The sequence below is a fragment of the Pristis pectinata genome, chromosome 3, assembly GCF_009764475.1.
Source record: "Pristis pectinata isolate sPriPec2 chromosome 3, sPriPec2.1.pri, whole genome shotgun sequence".
Lineage (NCBI taxonomy): Eukaryota > Metazoa > Chordata > Chondrichthyes > Rhinopristiformes > Pristidae > Pristis > Pristis pectinata.
In genome coordinates this window covers 39083459-39108083 of record NC_067407.1, presented here as the reverse complement: position 1 = coordinate 39108083, position 24625 = coordinate 39083459, and the positions used below count along the sequence as shown (strand labels likewise).

The following is a 24625-nucleotide window of genomic DNA, read 5'->3' as shown; positions in this document are numbered from 1 at the left end:
ATGGCGACTACACTCACTTTTACCCTGACTCTCGCAAATTTCTGGCATGTTGCTGGTGACTTCCACACAAGACTGATGCAAGATACTTACTCAGTTTGTCTGCCATTTCTTTGTTCCCATTACTACCTCTCCAGTGTCATTTACCAGTGGTCTGATGTCCACTCTTGCCAATTTTACTCTTTATGTGTCTGTCAAAACTTTTGGACTTCTGACAAAACTCTTATAGTATTGGCTAGCTTACCTTCATATTTCATCTTTTCTCCCCTTATTGCTTTTTTTAGTTGCCTTCTGTTGGTTTTTAAAAATTTCCCAATCCTAGTTTCCCGCTAATTTTTGCAATATTATAACCCCTCTCTTTCACTTTATGCTGTCTTTGATTCCCCTTGTCAGCCATGGTTGCCTCATGCTCAATTTTAGAATGCTGTTTCTTCTTTGGGATGAAATGATCCTGTCTTCCAGATTACTCCCAGAAACTCTTGCCATTTGCTGCTCTACCGTCATCCCTGCTAGAGTCCCCTTCCAATCAACTTTGGCCAGCTCCTCTCTTGTGCCTCTATAGTTACCTTTACTCAACTGTAATACTGATAACTCTGATTTTAGCTTCTCCTTCTCAAACTGCAGGGTGAATTCTATCCAATTATGATCATTGCCTCTGAAGGGTTCCTTTACCTTAAGCTCCCTAATCAAGTATGGTTCATTTCACAACACCAAATCCAGAATTCCCTTTTCCCTAGTGGGCTCGACCACAAGCTGCTCTAAAAAGCCATCTCATGGGCATTCTGCAAATTCCTTCTCCTGGGATCCAGTGCCAGCCTGTTTTTCCCAGTCTACCTCCATATTGAAGTCCCCCATGACCACTGTAACATCGCCTTTCTTGCATGTCTTTTCTATCTCCTGTTGTAATTTGTTCCCCACATCCAGACTACTATTCAGAGGCCTGTATATAACTCCTGTCAGGTCTCTTTACCCTTGCAGTTTCTTAACTCTACCCACAAGCATTCTACATCTTCTGATCCAATGTCACTTTTTGCCAAGGATTTGATTTCATTTTTTTTCAAACCAACAGACCCACCCCACTCCCTCTACCTACCCACCTGTCTTTTCGATAGGATGTGTATCCTTGGACGTTTAGCTCCCAGCTGTGATCTTCTTTCAGCCACGACGCTGATGCCCACAATGTCATACCTGCCAATTTCTAACTGCGCTATAAGCTCATCTACCTCGTTTATACTGCGTGCGTTCAGATATAACACCTTCAGTCCTGTATTCACTACCCCTCTTCTCAAATTTGTCTCCATGTTGCCTGAAGTTAAATTCTTATCCCGTTCTAACCTGATTTTATTCTGGAGACTTCAGTAACCTCTCCTGCACTCTCATTCCATTTTACTTCATCCATACTTTTCCAATCTGTTGAACCCACCCCTAGTTTTAATAGTTTAAAGCCCTATCCACAGCCCTAGTTACGCTATTCACCAAGACCCTGGTCCCAGCATGGTTCAGGTAGAGCTCATCCCATCACAACAGCTCTCTCCTTCCCCAATACTGGTGTCAATGTCCCACAAATTCAAACCCACTTCTCCCACACCAATCTTTGAGCCACACATTTAACTCTAAGCTTATTCACCCTGTGCCAATTCACACATGGCTTAGGTAGCAATCCAGAGATGATTACCTTTTTGGTTCTGCTTTTTATTTAGTCCCTAGCTGCTCAAATTCCCTCAGCAGAACCTCTTACCTTGTTCTACTTGTGTCATTGGTACCCACATGGACCACAACAACTGGATCTTTCCCCTCCAACTCCAAATTCCTCTGCAGATCAGATGAGATGTCCTGAACCCAGGCACCAGGCAGGGAACACAGCCTTCAGGACTCTCAATCCTTGCAACAGAGAATTGTGTCTATTCTCCTGACTAGACTATCCCCAATTACAACTACATTTCTCTTCTCTACCCACTCTTGAATGGCTCCCTGAACCACAGTGCCACAGTTTGCTTGCTCGTCTTTCCTACATTGCCCTCTCTCCCAAACACAGGGAACAACAATTTCAGACCTGCTGGACAAGCTCAAGGGCTGAGGCTCCTCCAGCACTACCTCTTCAATTTCCCCCCCCCCACCCCCCCCCCCCCCCCCCCCCCCACTCACAGTCACATCCTCTTGTCCCTGACCACAGACCAAATTTGAAGTAGTTAATCTAATGGGTTTGACTGCTGCCTGAAACAGCATCCAGGTAACTCTTTCCCACCTTGATGTGTGGCAATGTTTGAAGCTCAGATTCCAGGTCATCAACTTTGAGCCTGAGTTCCTTGAGCAACCAACACTTGCTGCAGATGTGGTCACCAGAAACCACAATGGGGTTCACCAGCTCCCACATCATGCAGCTACAACACATCACCTGATCCAGCATCCCTATTTTATTTAATTAGTTGTAATTTGGTGCCTTTTTATTTAATTACTATGTTGCCAGTAACCTCATTTAAGTCTCAACTGCAAGCCTTCTAAGCAATTAGTCCATCTGAGTAGTTTAAAGAGGAAAGGTTAAGGATCTTACATGGTCCTCTCAAGCAAAGTCCCACTCTTACACTGGGCTACTCCACTTGAGCTTACCTTCCTTTTATTGGCAGCTGCTGCCCAATAAGCTAATCAATGAAACTTGCTGTTTTTCTTTTACAATATTTTTATTAAATCCACGAAAAAAAAATAGAGTACATGCATCAAAAAAGAGAGTAAAAATCTATGGAATACATGTGTTAAATCATACTTAGGATCACAATACTCTAAATTAATAATCACATGTAATAGTTAATAAAGGAAAAATTGGAATATTTTATTATATAAAAAAGATCTAATCCCACTACCAAAAACTGAAGCTGTTTAATAAATAAAAACAAGGAAAAACCCTTGCAACGTAATAATGTCAGCCAATGTCTGTATTTTAGTCACCAGATCAAAGGTTTTGAAAATAATTCAAAAAAGGTCCCCATAGGGTTTGAAAGTCTAAGTTAGACTCAAGAATTGAACAATGGATCTTCTTTAGATACAGGTATGACATAACATCCCGTAACCATTGAGCATGAGTAGGCGGAGTAACTTCCTTCCATTTAAGCGACACAGCTTTTCTGGCTATAAGAGAATTGAAAGTCAGAATGTGTAGATCAGAAGCCTTCAAAGTTGTATCTTTTTCTCCAACGATCTCAAATAATGCAGTCAAAGGATTAAGTTTAAAATTTATTTTAAAAAGTACAGAAAAAGTTTGAAGCACCTCTGTCCAATATTTTTTAAGACTCTGACACGCCCAGAACATGTGAATTAAAGAAGCCTCTCCGTTATTGCATTTGTCACAGTTAGGAGATATAGCGGTTTAAAAACGGGCTAGTTTATCTTCAGACAAATGAGCGCTATGGACCACTTTAAATTGAAGGAGAGAATGATGGGCGCATAATGACGAAGTATTAACCAATTTAAAAATTTCATTCCAAGTTTCCTCAGAAATTGACATCTGCAAATCTTGTTCCCAAGCGTTTTTAATTTTGTCTAGTGGCACCTTACTCATTCCTAGTAACCTGTCATAAATATTGGATATTGAGCCATCGTGATAAGGTTTCAAATTAAAGATTACATCTAATAAATTTTTATCAGGACTCATAGGAAAAGAATGTAATTGAGATCGAAGAAAATCTCTAATTTGTAAACATCAGAAAAAATGAGTTTTTGGTAAATTATACTTGGTAGACAATCGTTCAAATGAAGAAAGGTTTCCTCCAACAAACAGATCCTGAAAACAAGTAATACCTAATTTGTCCCACTCTTTTTAAAAACTACATCAGTCATAGAAGGTTTAAAAACATAATTAGAGAAAATGGGACTGGACAAAGAAAAACTCAATAAACCAAAATATTTTCTAAATTGTAACCAAATCCTCAAAGCGTGTTTAACTACTAAATTATCTGTTAGTTTATCTAATGATAAAGAAAGTGAAGAACCAAGCAGAGAAATAATAGAAAATTTTTTTAACAGAGTTAGCTTCCAAAGAAACCTATACTGGACAAGCCTCTTGATTAATGTAATGTAACCAAAACGTAAGATTTCGTATATTGACTGCCCAGTAATAAAACCTAAAGTTAGGTAAGGCTAAACCTCCATTCTTTTTAACCTTTTGAAGGTGAACTTTATTTAGTCTGGGATGTTTATTATTCCATATGTAGGAAGATATAATTGAATCAAGTGAGTCAAAGAAAGACATAGGAATGAAAACAGGTAAAGCCTGAAATAGATATATGAATTTAGGTAAAATATTCATTTTAATAGCATTAATTCGGCCAATCAATCATATAGAAAGGGGTGACCAACTTGATAAAAGCCTTTTCACATATTTTCTTTAAATAAGTGTTTATAACTATTAGTAATTGACACCCCCAGATAGGTAAGATGATTCTTACAATTTTAAAAGGAATGTTAATATCAAATGGAACCAGGTTATTCAAAGGAAAAAGTTCACTCTTGTGTAAGTTCAATTTGTATCCTGAAAAATGACTAAAGCAAGAAAGTAAAGAAAGCATAGGAGGTAAAAACTTGCTGTTTTAACTCGTTCATGCTCTTGCTCACTCCTGTAAACTGAAACTCACGAGCAACGAGACTTGCTGTTTTAACTCCTTCCCGGAAGGTGGTGGAAGCAGATACGATAGCAATGGTTAAGAGACATTTACACAGATACATGAACAGGCAGGGAATGGAGGGATAAAGACCACGTGCAGACAGATGGGATTAGTTTAATTTGGTATCATGGTCGGCACAGATATCGTGGTCCATAGGGCTGTTCCTGTGCCGTACTGTTTGATGTTTTTATAAGAGGCAACAAGCCATAGGGACATCAGTCAGGATCAGGGCTATGTGTAGGTTGGGGTGAGGGTGGTGGTGAGATTGATGGATGATTGTGGGTCAACACCATTATAGGGGTGGCCTAAAGTGTTGAAGGTATATGTGGGACTTGCCTTAGTGGGGCTTTGGTTCAGTTTTGCACAATTCTAGAAGTGAAGGCAATGGTTGCATCCAGGACAATGTAGATTCATTTCCCTTATGATATTCCATAAGAACTGTGGCATGGGAAATGAAATCACTTGATGTCATCCGATGAAGAAATTCCAGTAGATGCAAGGTGCAATTCACATGAGGAATGCCAGGTTGAATTTCTAGACTGATACAGAATGACCCAGAAGTGGTCTTTATAGCATTGCACTCCATCTAAAGAGATTTTTATTCACATTGAACTGAAATAAACAGCAATCAAATTTCTGTTCTTTTTACTTGTGTTTTTGATCAAAATGAGTCCTCTCACATTTGCTCATATTACAATTTCCCATCTGAATTTGTTTTATTAGCAAACTTGGATGCAATACAATCAATTTCTTGTGGCACCCAACTTATTTTAGCCCGCCAACCTGAAAATGACCTGTTTAATCCTACGTTCCCATTCTTTCTTTTGTCCATTAACCAGTACTCTAGTCATGTTATTATTCCTAACCCCATATCTTGTAACAATGTTTTATGGCCCTTCATAGAATATACTTTGATTTTCAAAGGACATTCAATCTATTGGTTTATCTTTATCCACCTCTCCAGTCACTTCTTCAAAAATTGCAAGTTTTTAAATGACAATTCCCTTCTTATACAACCATTTTGAATCTACCTAATCAGGTCTTGCTTTTATCAGTGTGCTTTTTATCATTTCCTGAACAATGAGATTCCCAACAACTGACATCAGGCCTGTTTTCTTTCTGCCTCCTTCTTTGAATAGTGGTGTTTTCCTTTCAACTGGAACCATTTTGGAATAAGGGGAATCTTGGTATATCATCATATCTTTTGGAATGTGGAATATAGCTCATTGGCTCCAGGGGCTTTGTTGCTGTTAGTTCTATTAGTTATGTTAGTACTTTTTAAATTGTGTTTTTAGTTCTTTAAAATCCCTATACTTCAGTCCTATGCCTCTTATAATTCTATATACCTCTATCAGGTCACCTCTCTGCTTCCTTCACACCAGGGGAAACTATCCCAGCCTATCCAATCTCTCCCCATAACTAAAGTCTTCAATCCAGGCAATATTCTGGTGAAACTCCTCCCTATTCTCTCCAGCACAACCACATTCCTTCCATAGAACCAGAACTGTACGCAATACTCCAAGTGTGGTATAACCAGTATTTTGTAAAGTTGCAACATAACATCCCAACTTTTATATTCTGTATCCTGACCTTTGAAGGCCAGACTGCTTTATGCCGCCTTCATCACCCTATCTACCTGTGTTGCCAATTTCAAGGAACTATAGACTTGAACCCCAGGCTCCCTCTTTTCATCAACATTCCTTGGTTCTCTACCATTTACTGTCTACGTCCAACCCCTATTTGTCTTCCCAGAATGCACTACTTGGGATTAAATTCCATCTACCAATACTCCGCCCAACTTTCCATCTGATCTATATCCTGCTGTAGCCTCAGACAACCTTCCTCACTATACCGCAATATCACCAACTTTCATGTCATCTTAGATAACCTTCACTGTCCACTCTTCCTCCATTTTTGGTATCATCTGCAAACTTACTAAACATGCCATCTGCAATCTCAACCAGATCATTAATGTAAATGTTGAATGATGGGAATGGAGTGAGATTATGGATGGATTTGAACAAAGGGATCAGAATTTTAAATACAAGGCATTGGTGGGCGAGGAGTCAATATATTTTAGCAAGCACATGTACAAACAGAAAAGACCATGGCTATTCACATTATCTATGACCCTCATGAATTTATAAACCTCTAAGGTCGCCCTCCCAATTTCTTTCTTAAATTCTCTTCTTCCGCGAGAGACTTCCTCTATTCCAGTTGCTATTTCCTTAAACATGTTTCATTGACTGTTACACCTTGTACATAAAGTTATAACAGTAAATGGGTTTCAATATAATTTTCCAGCCAGCTTACCTTTCAAAACCATATGAAAAGCATTAATTAATTTTGTGAAGGCATCTAATTTGGAATTAAGAAAGGTAGAACATTGTAAATGGCAAGAAACTAGGAAATGGTGCAAACATTCCTAAAATCTAATGGATAGATGCCAAAAATAATTAAAGAGACTAATGAAATGTTGTTCTTTATCTCAACTAGCCTGGATAAGTGGGATAAGTTTTATTGCATTTGTATAAAGCTCTGATAACACTGCTCAAAGGGTTCTTGACATTATGGAATTCCACAGCCACACAGATACCACACGGATGCCATGTAATTGCCACCGAAAAATTTCTCTCATTTAGACCAACAGCACTTGCACATCACTCTATTAAAAGTTAAGCAGTATGTGCTTTCTTGCCCATTTCAGTATTTCTGTCACAAGTCTGCTTGGCCCTTTAACTGCCTTGACCCCCATTCCATGCATTTCTGTACTGCTCCAGCATATCTAATCCATCTGGGCCTCCTGGCCTTTAAAACATTAATTAAATTTAGTTAATCCTGAAAATCCTTGCACCAGTTCTGTTTGAAGATATTCTCGTGCGTGCTGATCTATGTGCCCATGAATTTAAAATTCTGATCCGTATGTTCAAATCCCTCCATAGTCTCACTCCATCCCATTTTCAGTGCATTCCCTCAATCTCTCACTTCCTCCATCTGCGACCTGCCTTCAACCATGTAGGCCCAATGTTCTGCCTTCCCATATCTCCCATTTATGAGATTTCTTATTAATGTAGCTCTTTAACTAACTCTTTGGAGATGGCTGTTACAATCTCCTTTTTTGGTTTAGTATCATTTTTGACTGATTTGACTCCTGTGATATACATATAAATGCTAGCTGGTTTTATAATGAGAATTTAATTTATCTTATTTATTTGAAATTGGGCATATAAGAGGCAAAGGAATGAAAATCAAAAGAAAGGAGCCCCAGTAAGGATCTCATTTGTCTCATGTCATTGAAGTAAAAGTAGGGCTAGAGTAAAGAAACAAAGGACTGCAGATGCTGGAATCTAGATGAAAAACACTATGATGCTGGAGGAACTCAGCAGCACAGGCAGCATCCATGGAGAAAAGCAGGTGGTCAACGTTTCGGGTCAGGGCTCTTCTTCAGGACTGAAGATAGGAAAAGGGGAAGCCCAATATATCGGAGGGAAGAGCAGAGCAGTGATAGGTGGACAAAAGAGGGGAGGCGGGGTGGGCACAAGGTGGTGATAGGTAGATGCAGGTAAGAGATAATGATAGGTAGATGCGGGGGAGGAGGGGAGAACATCCACTGGGGGATGGGTCAAAGGTGAGGAGGAAAAAAAGGGGGGTAGAAGCTAGAAAGGGAAGAAAAGAGGAATGGGTGGGTGTGGGGGAGGGGGGGGGGTTTGTGGGGATTATAAACTGGGAGAATTCAATGTTCATGCTGTTAGGCTGAAAGGTTCCAAGACAGAAAATGAGGTGCTGTTCCTCCAGTTTGTGCTTGGAATTCTCCTGGCAGTGGAGGAGGCCGAGGACTGACATACAGTATCTGTGATGGAATGGGAGGGGGAGTTGAACTGACTGGCAATGGGGGACATGCAGATCGTGGTTATGGACGGAGCGCATGTGTTCTGCGAAATGGTCACCTAGTCTGCGTTTGGTCTCACCAATGTAGAGGAGGTCACATCTGGAGCACCGAATGCAGTAGATGATATTAAGGGAGGTGCAGGTAAATCTCTGTCTCACCTGAAAGGACTGTTTGGGTCCCTGGATGGAGGTGGTGTAGGGGCAGGTGTTGCACCTATGGTGGGGACAGTGGAAAGTTCCCGAAGTGGGGGGGAGGAGTGAACTAGGGGGTCACGGATCATATGCCTTGCAGATGAGCTGACTCCAGATGATACCTGCATAAAAGTAGCAGTATTGACTGCATCTGTGAAGACAGCAATAATGCTATGGAAGGGAGGAGGCCTCTCCTGGAAATACGTGCTTTCCCCCTAAACATGAACTTATGTGAAAAAGGCCTTTGGTCAATCAGAGCCCTTATTTATAAACTGTGGCAAATTCTTTCATGAATGTTTGGCACTGCAGGTGCCCTGCTGCAGTGTAGCTGAATTTTGCTGCTTGGCAATGGCAGATTCCTCTTTGTTTTGCAGAGATCATGCTGGGAGCCTTGTGTGTATCATTACTTAGATCCAAATCAAGAAAAAGGAGTAGCTGCATTGTGAGATTATGTAAAAACAAAAGAGAGTTGCTTGCATTCTTGATCGTCAGATGATTCTGATGGATAATTTAGCCCTGAATGTCCATAAGCTATTTAACCTCTGGATTGTGGGGGAGCAGTGAGATGCCTCACATTCAAGTCTTAAGCCCAAGGCTTAATGCCTTTGTATGTGTTATTTAGCTGGAGTCATTAAACACCAATTCCATTTGAAATCCCAACTGAACTCTCCTTTAACAAAATCTTAAGACTATTGTGAGAATTGAAATTAGCTAACTGATGATTGAAATATGGGTTCTGAAGGAATGGTGACTTTATTCGTTGGCACTGAGGAAGTGCTAAGTAATAGGTATATTCTTTCCTGTTTAGACTGCCCTAAAATAGGAATAAATGATACCTGGCCATGACTTCAAATTATGAGCTAATTTTTGTTGAAATATTTTTAAAAATGTAGGCTGCAATGAGACTGCAATATTTAGGGTTGTTTTGTCTCTGTGAGGATAATATATTTGCTGATTTTTAAACAAGTATATTAACGAAATGATAGAAATCTCACGTGGGTGAATCTGGGACTGAAATCTCTTCTAAAAATGCATCATAACTGCATGGCTTAGTGGACTGTACCAAATCCCTAAGTCTGTAGGAGGAATGGAAGTATAATTAACCTAGTTTAGATTTCTCCCTCATTGTTATTTCTTGTCAGTTTCTGGCAAGTGTCAATAATTAACATATGCTATAATATCATTTTACCTTCTCTAGTAATGAATCTTTCCTCCTGGTCATGTGAATGATGTACATGGTTCATTTCTATTTCCATAGTGGGCAATTTCTGCAGATAGATATGTAAGAAAAGATGTACTCAATTTATTTGTCAGAAGATGACTATGATGCTTAATGAGATCTCTGCCTATAGTTGATATTGATTAAGAAATGAAGATTCTTTTAATTCATAACTTCGAGTATAAATTTTAAAATGCATGTGCAGAAATGAAATATTTTAATTCACTGACGATGAGACAAAAACACTGCGTTGCCATGCAGAGGCAGCAGGTGTCGAGAGACCCTTACATAATGAATCATTAAGGCAACTGCAGAAAGAACGTTAAAGCACTTCATAACAGTGACGTTTGGTGTGTGGGGGTGGGGAAGTGGGCTATATGTGTGTCGTGCCACTGATTCATTTTGCTGCAATTCTTTTGGTTTCTTCTTCTCAAAATTGGGGCATACCGATGCTGTCAGTTCTGTCAAGCACATGGCTTAGTTCAATAGAAATCTACGTGTACCTTGCACATGAGTCCATATCTGTTTTGTGGGTTTAGTGCCAGGCAGATGCCCCAGAGATGGAGAGGCTACAGCTATCGACAGACTTAGTAGAAGTGAAGTAAAACTGCCTATTGCTGAATCAGTGTTTTATTATAACGGGATTACTAATGGGCAATTATTCAACATTTCAATGTGAGTATGCAATTTAAAGCCTTGATTAAAGGTGGCTTTATGACTAGAAAGTATCAATAATTTTTGACTTGCATGCTTAAAATCAATGAGTTGTTGCACTTCGAAAATCAGGGTTTTGAAAACTGGTAACTTACAATTATTCTTGCACAAAGGTACCTTTTGAATGGTGCAATAGAAGTTCAGAAATTATAATCAGCATTTTTCAATGGAGGGGCAGATTTTCATGCCTTAGTAATGGAGAATTTAACAATGAAAATATTGACTAAACATTAATGCTGTATAATAGAATTATCTGTGCTGCTCAAAGAAAATATATTACTCAAGGGTTAGAATTGTCCTGCTAGATGGTTGTGCAGTACTTGTAATTTATCTTTTTATGAAGCTGGCATTCTAAAGCAGCATCTACTTTACTACACTTTGTGCAACATATCTGTTCCTGAGAGCTTTTACCTTTATATTTGGAGGAAAATACTAGGATACGTTTAACTGCTAGCAAACAAGTGATGCCTACCCCTGTGCAGTGAAAATGCAGCCATTATAGGTTTATGTATTTTTGTTATGGAAATAAGTTAAGCAGGTCAAAGACATGCCATGGCTTTTCAACAACTTAGCTTTGCAAAATTCATATCTAGGTTATCGTTGTTTCTACAACCTATTCTTTGACACACTGATACTAATTGACAGTGCCATGATCTAATATTGATGAGTTTTATCTGTCAGATAAGTCCTTCTTCTGCCTCAATATCTGAACTATTTTATTCATAATTGAGGACTAGTTTTATTTTATAAGGCAGGGACATGAAACAAAAATGAAATATCATTGGGGAAAATAAGATCTACTTAATTACAGAATTTAGTTATTAATTGATAACATTAATGGGTCTGTTTAATCTTTATCATTATCCTCCTAGAGTCATCATATTTAAAGATCTATTTCAGCATGATTTTAATGGGTCATCCATTAATTTGAAGAGGCTCTTGGGAGTCTTGACCTCTTACACATAAAGCAGAAGAAAAAAATAATATTTTTTATATATGAAAATATGGTTAATGTTTGTGTGGTGGTATTGTGTGGCTTTAATTCTGAGAATATCATAATCATTTTTTTGACAAACTGTTTCTGATGATGAGAAAATTATGATTTTTAAAATTCATTCTTGGAATGTAGACTTCACCAGCAAAATTAGCAGTTATTATTCTTTCCTTGTTTTCTATGCTGATCAAAAGCCAGTTAAAAGCTAACTATGTTGGTGTGAGACTCGAGTCACATATCAGCCAACTGAGTAAGGATGATAATTTTTATACCCTCAACAATGTGAGTGAGACGATTGAGCTTTGATGACAGCCTGCCTATTTTGTGGTGACTTTTATTAATACCTTTTTTTAATTCCTGGATTTTTTTAAACTAGCTTCAAATTGCCAAGGTGGGATTTGATCTCAAGTTCTTTGTGTTATTCCAGGTCTCTGAGTTTACTGGTCCATCAACAAAATCACAGCAGGTGACCAATATATGGCACAGTGATCACTACTATTAAGTACATTTTGTCAGCCCAGTTAAAGGAATGCTTTTTAAAAAGAAAACATTGATTTTGTTTTAATCCCTCAGAATTTTCCACCTCTGATTCTAGTACTATTAAATGTCTCACCTATGCGTTCATTCTTTGCTTCCGGGCCATCTAACCATCAGGAGAGTCACATTGGAGCTGAATTTTATTTATACTAAACATTCTCAAGGGTGAAATTTTCAACAGAGGTCATTGAAAGTGTTACAAGCTGTAAATTTGACTTATTCTCCCCCCCCCCCCAATCATTTCCCAAGTCAATAATATCAAGGTCAAATATAATGCATATGCTGCCAGCTTACTGAGATGTGTATACATCTCCATTCACTTTGAGTGCAAATATAATACTAAATCAATGCCACGATGATCATTTCATTGCTAGTAGCCTCACAACACCTCTGTTTACAATTAAGTTAAAGTCAAGTTTATTGTCATATGCACAAGTACATGTATGTACAGGTGCAATGAAAAACTTACTTGCAGCAGCATCACAGGTACATAGCATCATATATACAGCATTCACAAGAAAAACATAAACGAAACACAAATTAAACAATTTTTACAAGAAAGAACTTACCCAAAAAAATTGTGTTTATTCTTATCAAAAAGATAGTATCCCTTTAACTTGGTGCTTGCTGGATCACTAACTTCAGTCTTTTTGCACTATCTGTGATTTTATGTTAGGTTGTATGAATAGATTAGAAAAATATGCATATACTAATGGTTTTCAAAGGGCCTTTTTGATAGCTTTTTGGTAAATGTTCAAATTCTTACACAGACTCTCAGATATGTTGATTGCATCCTTTGATGTGGGCCACTTAATATAGTCAAACATAAGGCAAATCTAATGGCATAGAACCTTGGACGTTACCAATGATAATGTAAGTGACCTTTAAGTCAAACGATATGGTGCAAACTACTAGAAGAATTTCTGTATAGTATTTTGATAAAGTTGATAGAGTTTGCCGAGTCCAAAACAAGACAGAATGGAGAATAGAGCATGAAACAGGAGAATCCATGATTTCATTTCTGCTGTTTATTGGATTTCTTAATAGCCAAGGTATGCACACTTTAAGGAAGAGGAATAACTTGGAAACAAGATAATTACTTTCAGAGAAGGACATTTTATGGAAATTGAGGAATTTTTGGATGCTCACTGAAAAGAATTATGCATTTCAGATTTCTAATTTCCAAGTACTTTGTTATTGAAAAACTGTATTGTCTTATCGAAAACTGGGTAGGTAGGTTTTGGCTCAAGTTTGTAGGCTAGTTTTGTGAATGTTACAGATGTTATTTGGACCTTATTTAGAAACAAATGGATGTCACTAATTGGAAAGTGAGTGTTTATGAAATGCAAAATTGTAATCGGGCCAGTAATCAATTTGAAGAGAGCTTAAGAACATAAGGAGTAGAAGCAGACGTAGGCCTCTTGGCTCCTTGTGTCTGCTTAGCTGTTCCCTTAATTCTCAGCTGATCTTTTACCTCTGCACCACATCCCTACATATAAACTCTTGATTCCCTTCATACCTTAAAATCTATAATTCTCTATCTTGAATATACTCAGTGACTGAACCTTAAATGGTGTCAGGGGTAGTGAATAATGAAACTCAACAGCTTCTAGGTGAAGAAATGTCTTCTCACCTTGGTCCTGAATGGCTGACCCTTCATTTTGAGACTGTGACCCTTGCTCAGAGAGTCATAAACTCTGCATCTATCCTATGAAGATGCTTGAGAATTTAGTATGCTTCAATGACTGTATCTCTCATACTCCTAATTCAAGATCTCAGACCTAGTTAGCTTAATCACTTATCATACAACAAAACCAACATTGCAGGAATCAATCTGATGAACCCATTCATCATATCAAAGGGAATGCATCCAATCTGATTGTTGTATTCCCTTTATCCTTCCCTTAAGTAGACCTGTACACAATAGTCCAGACTTGGCCTCACCAGGGCTTTGTACAGTTGGAACAAATTGTCTCTACTGTTAGTTATAGAGCAGGGAAAGAGGCCCTTTGGCTAAACTGGTCCATGCCGACCAAGATTCCCATCCAAGCTAGTCCCATTTGCCTGCGTTTGGCCCATGTCCCTCTAAACCTTGCCTGCCTCAGATACTTCCTCTGGCAGCTCATTCCATAGCTCTTTATAGTCTTTCCATACTCTTGTACTAAAGGATTGATTACTTAATGAATTGCTATCTTATATTAGGAATTTGATTATTTTCTTGAAAGCATTAGTTGGGCTCTGACCACTGAGTAGACTCAATGCATCTTAAACTGTGGCTCTGCCTCTTGTATACCATGACAGCCCGTGACATCTTGCTGGCTGCCAGAGGTTAAAAGGCTTTGTTACATTTTTAATTCATTCTACAATTGTGACATTAAAAACTATTCCTGTAGGTTTATATCATTTTTAAAGAATTATTAAATGGTAAAATTAAAAACATTTAACAAAGCACATTAAAATTGTAACAAATAATTAAGAAATATTAAAATTAAGATAATCACTTACCTGCACATACTTTATTCCCCAGCGTTGACACCTCCATTCAAATGAACGGGGTCACTTTTTATTTAACAACTCTGCCAGATTTGTAGCTGAGGGTCAGATGCAAAGTGCACCTAGACTCTCTCTTCAAAAAGTTACTAATGTTGTTTAGTTGGACAATGAGTATAGTGACTGAGTGGATCGCCATACGTGCATGTGTCTGCTCTTCACCCTGTCTTCCATTTTTGATCATGCATGTGAAAAAGACCAAGATGTGCTGAGGTGCAAACAGCTGAAAACTGGCAGTTCGTTTTGGAACCACAGGCTATCTGTCAATACAACTTAACTCACTATTAGTTAATAATATAGTCTTGTTTAATTTTGGGTGTGTTTTTTCTGACAGTATTTCAGTGTAAATAACCACCATGCTCATCCATGGCAATGATGCATAATATTCACAGAACATAATCATGACATTGATATATTAGGTTAGTTTAGAATTAATTTATCTATTGGGAAATGTTACAACCAATGTAAACTATGGACCTGGTTGTGTTGGACCTGGTCCATGCCTAACATCAGTGTCCCATGGAATGCTCACAGTTGCACTTAGCTTTTGGGGCCTTGCAACACCCGAAGTCCTATTGGCCTCACTACTGTGGGTAGTCCACAGTGATGAGTAGGCTGGCGGTGGTGGAAAGTGAGGCCCTATCTGTGCACTGCCCTGATAACAATGGTTCTACATATCTGATGATCAGAGGCACTCAGAAACACTTGAAGAAAGCATTGATTTTTTAAAGTAAATAATCAATTTATTTGAAACCAAATTTAGCTTAAGCAAATTAGTTAAAGCAACAATTAATTGAAATAAAGTTTAAAAAAAAACAAACCATACACTTTCACTTACCTTTTTAATGAAGGCCAGTGATCATATTCAAATGAATGAGGCTGCGCTAGGTAGAGCTGAGGGGTCAGATACAAACTGTGACCAGCCATTAAGCAGTATTTAATAGAACCACCACTGGACTCAAAGGCAGAATGAACAACTGTCAGACCTCCAGTACTACTGTGCCTAAGTGTGGAAGTCTGGAACATGCTGAGGCATGCATGACACATATCCAAGATTTTTGTATGGAACCATGGTCTAGCCATCAATATGAACCAGCTCAACATATTGATGTAATGTATTATATTAAATGAAACTAGGCCAGGTCAGGATGACATAGTGAGCAACTAAGTATTTTAACTTGGTAGTTTATTTTAAATTAATTTGTATTCAAAGTTTTTGGTCACAAACAATATTGAGTCATTAATGAAAATTATTGGGTTTTAGTAGTTTACAAGGATTGGTGCCCTTGGTAAATTGGCTCCTTCATTACTTATGGCTGCACAGAAACAGACCAATTGGCCTTGCACATTCATGCCAGCAATTGTAATCTTTTTGAACCTTCTGTCTTCAACCTAACCCCGTCAACCACTCCTTCTCTATCTTTCTATACATCCACAGCATCGTTGCACGTGTGTATTATTCTTTTGTGCATGAAAGATGAATATTCAGATACATTCCAGGCTTAGGATTGATCATGATTCCTTACAATGAATTGCGTTTAAATTTTGGTTGTAAAGATGAACAGGCATTCCTCCATGGAGTTTTAATTATAAAAGACTCCCAAAATAACATTAATTAAAGCTTCCACACTTTAAACAGTTTGCAGTTCCCCTCATATTGGAAATGAAGTTTGGATTCTCCATTTGAGTTCAATTGCCCTCCAAAAACATGAATAATATGACTCTTCATTCACAAAAAGTTAGCAGGCAGGTGCAACAATGGATAGGAAAGCAAATGACATATTGGCCTTTATTACATGAGTGTTGAAGTTTAGAAATGGGGAACTATTCTTCGAAATGTAACGATACTGGTGGGCCCACATCTGTAGTACTATGCACAATTTTGCCTCCCTTATTTAAGAAGAGATGTACTGGCATTGGATTTACTAGGATAATTCCTGAGAGTGTTGTTTATCACAAGTGGTTAAAGGAATTAATTCTATATTCTTTGGATCTATATTCTTCAGGGAATCAATATTTCTTGAAATGAGATCTGGGGTGCATTAGCCATAATCATATTGAATGGCAGGGTAGACTTAAGGGACAGAGTGGCCTGTTCCTGTTCCTATCAATGAAGCCAGTTTGTTTATTACACTTCTGTTGCAGACCATTTATCATTATGGGCTTTGAATGAAATTTCTGGTGTCACGAACCAGCAACAAAAGAAACACACTGAGCATGATTTAGTGTTAAAAACTATTTTATTAATCACTACTTATGATAATACGTAAAATAAAAGTAAAAATGTTAGTATGTTAGAATTCAAAAATGTTAAACCTCGAACGTTAACCCCAAAACTAAACTCTTCGTGTGTGTGTGTGACAAAGTCCAAAACTCCCAGTTCCGGAATGGTTCTTAAAGTTCAGTTCCGCAAGCCATAAGGTGAAACATGAGCAAGGGCTTCTTCAACAACCACCGTTGTCTGAAGATAAGATGTAGATGTAGAAAAACATAGAGAGAGTACATACGAAATCCAGATGTTCCACGATGGAACCCAAACGACACTTCAGTGTTTACTCGGTAGTGACTTCCTCACCCCGAAAAGCATCCGAACCGTGGTCGTCCACACACAAATACCTGTTTCCTTCTACAGGTCAGCAACAAAGTGAACTCCACCGGATTATTTCCAACTTCCATACATGGATTTCAGTGGCAAACACAGTTATTGTTTCTCATCCATCGATAGAGAAAACAAGCAGGCTGGTGTCTCTCTAAAACGTCATTACGTCCTTTATCTTCTATTGATGTAAGCACGCCCCACACACACATACACACACACTCTCTATCTTAAAGGGACTTTCACTGAGTCCGTAACACCTCCCACCTAAAAAAAAAATTTTCCCAAGAAAATTTTAACCGCACATACAGTTAGTAATGTTAATAATTATCATGCTACACAACTACAGACTATCAGATTAGTACAGATACATGTTTCCCATTTAACATCGGGAAAGACAATCAGCAATCACATTATCTTTGCCTTTAATGTGAGTTATCATGAGATCAAACTCTTGCAAAATTAAACTCCAGTTTAACAGCCTTCTGTTCTTGTTTTTGACTCGGCTCAGAAACACCAATGGGTTATGATCTGTATACACAGTCAATGGTTTCTGAGCGGTGCAAACATATACACTGAAATGTTGCAAGGCTAAAACAAGCGACAGTAATTCTTTCTCTATGGTGGAATAATTCTTTTGATGCTCATTAAATTTCTTTGAAAAGTCAGCTACAGGATGGTCAATATCATCAAGGTCACCCTTCTGCAACAACACAGCTCCTGCAGCTTCATCACTGGCATCTACTGCTAATGAAAATGGCTTTTCAAAGTCAGGTGTTTTGAGCACAGGATGGTAGCATAAAATGGCTTTCAGCTTCTCAAATGCTTCTTGACAAGAATCTGTCCAAACAAACTTTACTCCCTTCTTCAGAAGATTAGTTAGGGGAAGAGCAATATCAGCAAAATTTTTACAAAATTTTCGGTAATATCCAACCATTCCCAAAAATCTTCTCACAGTCCTCGTACCTGTGGGAATAGGGAACTCAGATATTGCTTGAACTTTTGCCTGAACAGGAGCTTGCTTGCCTTGACCTACAACATAACCAAGATACGTCACAGTGGCATGGCCAAATTCACTTTTAGCCAAGTTAACTGTAAGGTTAGCCTTGGAAAGTCTTTCAAACAACCTTTCTAATGCAGAGATGTGATCCTCCCATGTATCATTCCCAGTCACTAAGTCGTCAATGTAGGCATCTGTATGTTTTAACCCATGAATCACTGAATTAATCATTCTTTGAAATGTTGCCGGAGCATTTTTCATTCCAAATGGTAAAACATTGTATTCATACAATCCAGAAGGGGTTACAAAGGCTGAAATCTCCCTTCCTCTATCTGTTAATGGAACACACACCAGTACCCTTTTAATAGGTCAATCTTTGTAAGAAATTTTTGCCTTTCCCACTCTGTCTATGCAATCATCCACCCTAGAATAGGGTAAGCATCTGACTTTATTACAGCATTCACTTTCCTGTAATCTGTGCAAAATCTAACAGTTCCATCAGGTTTAGGTACAATAACACAGGGCGAACTCCAATTGAAGTAGAATGTCTAATAATATCATTTTCCAACATGTATTTTATTTCCTGATCAACAAGTTTACTTTTTTCCACATTCATTCGATATGGGTGTTGTTTGATTGGTTTTGCATCCCCAACATCAACATCATGGGTAATTATCGATGTTCTGTTTGGAACATCTGGGAACATATTTTTAAATTTTAAAATTAATTCTCTCATCTGTTGTTTTTGTGAAACTTGTAACTGGTCCAACTTCGTTTCAAGGTTCTCCAGGATATTTTGGTTTTTTTAGTTTCGATGGAACAATATTTGGTCTAAATTGGCCTTCTCAACATCAACATCAGGCATTCTAGAAACAACCTTTACATCATCCACCAAGGCCACAACTGAATCCCTCTCATAATAAGTTTTAGCATGTTTACATGACAGAGTTGTGTTTTCTTGCGTCTATCTGGTGTTTTGATTATATATGTTAGATCAGTCACTCGAGATTCAATAACATAGGGTCCAGAAAAACGAGCTTGCAAGGGATTATTTTGGCTAGGGAAAAATACCAACACCTTTTGCCCCACTGCGAATGTCCTAGGCCGAGCACGTCTATCAAAATATGTCTTCATTCTTATCTGGCTTGTTTCAAATTCTCTCTCGCTAGCTGGCAGACTCTCTCCAACCGAGTTTTAAATTTTTGGACATAGTCAACAGACTCAAGTGAACTTCCTCATTAACCCATTGCTCTCTTAACAACTCCAAAGGTCCTCCTCACCCTATGTCCAAATACAAGCTCAAACAGGACTAAATCCTATTGACTCCTGGATCGATTCTCTAACGGCAAACAAAAGTAAATGGATACCTTCGTCCCAATCCTTGGTGTTTTCAAAGCAATAAGTCTTCAGCATATTTTGAGAGTAGAATGAAATCTCTCCAGAGCTCCTTGAGATTCTGGGTGATATGCAGATGATACAATCTGCTTTGCTCCCAGCTCATAGACTATTTTGTTGAAAAATTTTTGACATAAAATTACTACCTTGATCAGATTGGATTTCTTTGGCAAACCAAACAAGGTAAAAATTTACAAGAGCCTTTGACACCGTCTTGGCCTTAATATTTCTAAGGGGTATTGCCTCTGGAAATCTAGAAGTGGCACACATGATGGTTAACAAATACTGATTTCCAGTCTTAGACTTTGGTAAGGGGCCAACACAGTCCACAATCACCTTCGAAAAGGGTTCACCAAAAGCAGGAATTGGCTTCAAAGGAGCCACAGGGGGTTTTTGATTTGGTTTACCCTACCATCTGACATGTGTGGCAGGTTCGACAAAACATCACCACATCTTTTCTCAAACCAGGCCAATAGAATTGTTTCAAGATCTTCCCTACAGTTTTATTCACACCAAAATGACCACCCAAAGGCATACTATGGGCCAGGTTTAAAATCTCATCCCTATAAACTTTTGGAACAACAACCTGATGAATAACTTCCCATTCCTCAGTAACAGGAACATGAGGAGGTCTCCATTTCCTCATTAACACTCCATTTTTGACATAGTATCCAATTGGCACTTTTTCAATCTCCTCACATGAGAGAGCTTTTTCTTTCAATTCTGTCAACTCAGGGTCCTTTGTCTGTTCCACCATAAATCCTTCCTCGACAAAGACAAATCTTTAAATTCAGGCTCACTATAAGGATGTTGATCCTCCAGTGAAGACAGAAAAGTCTCAGATAAGGCATCATAATTTTCTTCCTGTTTAGGACTGTCACAAGGAACTACATCAGACTGCACCGGACTGTCTGTCTTGGCTAATTCTCTAGCTCTAGCTCGAGTCACCGCACATGATGGGTAAACATCTGGATCATTCCTCAGACTCATCAATCCTTGGTTTGGTTGTTAACCGTACCACAGGATCACTTTCTCCATTTGCAAGGTCATTTCCCAATAACAAAGAAACTCCTTCCACTGGCAAACTAGGTCTTATCCCTATCTCGACTGGTCCTTCTACGAACTTTGACTTTAAAATCACCCTGTGAAAAGGGACAGACATGGTCTCACCTGTAACGCCTCGTACTAGATTTACTTCACCAGTGTCACTTTCTTCACCAAAATTTAAAACACTGTCCAGCAAGAGAGATTGACTAGCCCCAGTATCTCTAAGAATTTTCACTGGCACCTGGGGTGACTCATCATTCAGTGAAACAAAACCCTCTGATACATACGAACGGAATTCTTTTCTCACCTCCTCCAACTTTTCCGCTTTTACCTCTTGCAAGGACTGATCTTTAACAGCATCTCCTAAACCTTTTTGATTTTTAATTGCCTGAAAGCAAGCATTGGGCCCAGCTTCCTTCTTTTCTTCAAAAGGGCACAATTAGATATCACGTGGCCAGGTTTCCTACAGTAATAACAAGTACGCTCAACAGGTTTCTCCAGCCCTGGCTTCTTTTCATCTTTTCCTTTTTGATTACCTCCCAATTTAATCTCTGGTTTACCTGGATTGTCTTTGTAACTCTTTGAAAGGTTTTAGGTTGTCCCCATTTGGATTTATGGGTTTAAAGCATAATCATCTGCCAACCTAGCAGTTTCTTGTAAGTTTCCACTGCCTTTTCATTTAAATATGTTGTTAATTCAGCTGGAACACATCTTTTAAAGTCTTCCACCTAGGTATCAATTCTGTCAATTTATCATAATACCAATCTACATTTTTAGCCAGGCACCATCGTTCAAAACATATTCTCTTTCCATTGGCAAATTCCATATAAGTCTGATCTGCAGATTTCCTCAAGTCTCTGAATTTTTGTCTATAAGCCTCAGGGACCAATTCATAAGCCTTCAAAATAGCTTGTTTTACCTTGGTATAATCAGCTGCATCCTCAGCAGACAAAGCAGAATAAGCTTTTTGAGCTTTACCCTTAATCACACTCTGTACCATAAGAGCCCATCCTTTCCTTGGCCGGTTTGAACTCACAGCAACCTTTTCAAAATGTTGGAAATACTGTTCAACCTGATCTTCTTCAAACGGAGGGACTAATCGAACCTCCCTGCTGGCTGAAAAACCATCATCAGAATCAGATTCCAAACTCCTACGCTTCATTTGTAACTCATGCTGCCTCTGTTTCTCCTTCTCCTCACTATCCAGCTCCATCCTCTTCAATTCCATCTGCTTCATTGCTAGATCAGCCTCTATCTTCATCTGAGTTATCTTTTGTTCGGCCTCTATCTTTAACTGGGTCTGTTCTCGTTCGGCCTCTATTTTTAACTGGGTTTGTTCTCGTTCAGCCTCTATCTTTGCCAGCTGCACCTGTGCCCTCAGAAATTGCTATTTCACTGCCAGGTAAACTGTTTTAACACTTCCTTCTCAAACACCTTCTTTTCCACATAATGGCCAGCTATCAGTCTCTGAATATCTGCCTTTCTCATAGACTGCTTTACTTCTGTAAGGTTTAACCTTGTAGCAATCTTTATCAAATCATCCTTTTTCGCCACCTCCAATCCCTTTTGGGTTGGTGACTCCAAAAATGCCTTAATATCCATTGCTGCTGGTTTCCACACACACAAGCCAATTAAACAGAATTTATCAGACCTCCCTCAACAATCTTTGGATTGAACCCCGAACAAATCTTGTCAATCTGGGGAACGATCCCAGACGACACTCATTAATCTTTTGGTTGGATCCCGGACGAATCTCGTTAACCTTGGGAACTATCCCGGACGAGCCCCCAATTTTGTCACGAACCAGCAACAAAAGAAACACACTGAGCATGATTCAGTGTTAAAAAACTATTTTATTAATCACTACTTATGATAATACGTAAAATAAAAGTAAAAATGTTAGTATGTTAGAATTCAAAAATGTTAAACCTCGAACGTTAACCCCAAAACTAAACTCTTCGTGTGTGTGTGTGTGACAAAGTCCAAAACTCCCAGTTCCGGAATGGTTCTTAAAGTTCAGTTCAGCAAGTCATAAGGTGAAACATGAGCAAGGGCTTCTTCAACAACCACCGTTGTCTGAAGATAAGATGTAGATGTAGAAAAACATAGAGAGAGTACATACGAAATCCAAATGTTCCACGATGGAACCCAAACGACACTTCAGTGTTTACTCGGTAGTGACTTCCTCACCCCGAAAAGCATCCGAACCGTGGTCGTCCACACACAAATACCTGTTTCCTTCTACAGGTCAGCAACAAAGTGAACTCCACCGGATTATTTCCAACTTCCATACATGGATTTCAGTGGCAAACACAGTTATTGTTTCTCATCCATCGATAGAGAAAACAAGCAGGCTGGTGTCTCTCTCCCTTCTCTCTCTCTCTCCTTCTTCTTCTTCTTCAACAACGTCATTACGTCCTTTATCTTCTATTGATGTAAGCACGCCCCACACACACATACACACACACTCTCTATCTTAAAGGGACTTTCACTGAGTCCGTAACACTGGTTTAAACTTACTTTGTGCTTTGTCTGCTGAGAACAGATTTGAGGATGCCAAAATATGTATCATACAGGATTTGGAGGATGCACTTTTAAGCTAATTAGTACAAAAATGAACAAGGCAGGAAGAAGGGGTGATTTTTATTTTTAGGCAGCTCATATAGATTGAACTGCCAAAAAGTGTGAAGGAAGCAGAGTTAATCATAAATTCCAGTACACCTAGATAAATAATGGTTGAGCAAGCCAAGTTCACCTGAAAATTGGGATAGCTATACATCCCGTACCATATCAGTAATATTTAAAAGAAAGTCCCACTCTTAATCTGTTACACCTAAAGATGGGCATTAGCAACATGAAAATTAGATCCATGAAAGGAAATATTCAGCATATTTTTAAATATCTCCCTGAAAGTTTATAATCTCCCTTTTCTTTTGTTCCACTCAAATTTCTGCTGTAGCTCACCTTTTTTTTTACTGACTATACCTTGTCTCACAACTTGCATTGATTTAGAAATTCATTGAAATTGCGCTTAATCTTCATTTGCAAATTTTGTTCAGTCAATCTAAATCAACAGTTTTGTTAGTTCTCATGTAATTAACATTAGGAATGGCTTGAGCGCCATATAACAAATATAGCAGCAAAGAACATATTTTACTGTGAATTGTGGACTTTATCTTGATGTGGCTTTAAAGTAGACACATATATTTAGAACAGTTCGTCCTTTTAACCACACTGTCTTCCTCTGGCATTGTATTGGTATATTCTTTTACTGGAATGCTGCATGATTCTACCTGCAAGCTAGGGATGGTGTAGTATTTTAAATATCTGTGTATTGAGATACCTCAGGAGCACTCTTCAGCAGGCTATCTCACCACTGGTAGATGCAAGCATCATCTACTCCTGTGATCTGCCATTAACATAACCTGATAGCTTCAGGGTCTGATTTGAAGAATAACATTATTTGACAGGATGACATCCTGAAGGCAAATTCTAGCCATGTGCTGGGTTCTGGCTGGTGAAATAAACTCTATTAGGGATGTTTACATTGGATTAATAAGAAAAGTGCCATTCAGACCAACCAGTCCATCCTGGCATTTATGCTGTACTCTATCAGTGTTGCTTTCTCCACCATGTTCTTATTCAACCTCCTCTTAAGTGTATTTGTACCATACATGTCAACAACTCCCTATGGTAGTGGTCCATATTCTATTCCATCTTTGCTTAAAGTAGTCTATTCTGAATTGCCTCCTGGATTTCTTGATGACCATGTCATAATGATTGCCTCTAGTTGTGCTTTTCTCCATGTGGAAACATTGTCTCTATATCCACTGGATCAAAA

At 38.5% G+C, this 24625-nt stretch overlaps 1 protein-coding gene across 7 annotated transcripts in view; it reads left to right on the top strand.

Annotated features, from left to right (window-relative positions):
• The window catches only part of lrrc7 (leucine rich repeat containing 7), a 417500-nt gene that overhangs the window by 121024 nt on the left and 271851 nt on the right, over nt 1–24625 (top strand). The window contains exon 1 of one of the 7 annotated variants that reach the window (XM_052012819.1): nt 10473–10626. The exons of the other annotated variants lie outside the window; for them this stretch is intronic. The gene's annotated coding sequence lies outside the window, so the exon portion shown is untranslated. Of the gene's footprint in view, nt 1–10472; nt 10627–24625 lie in introns of those variants that run through there. 7 annotated transcript variants of the gene reach the window in all.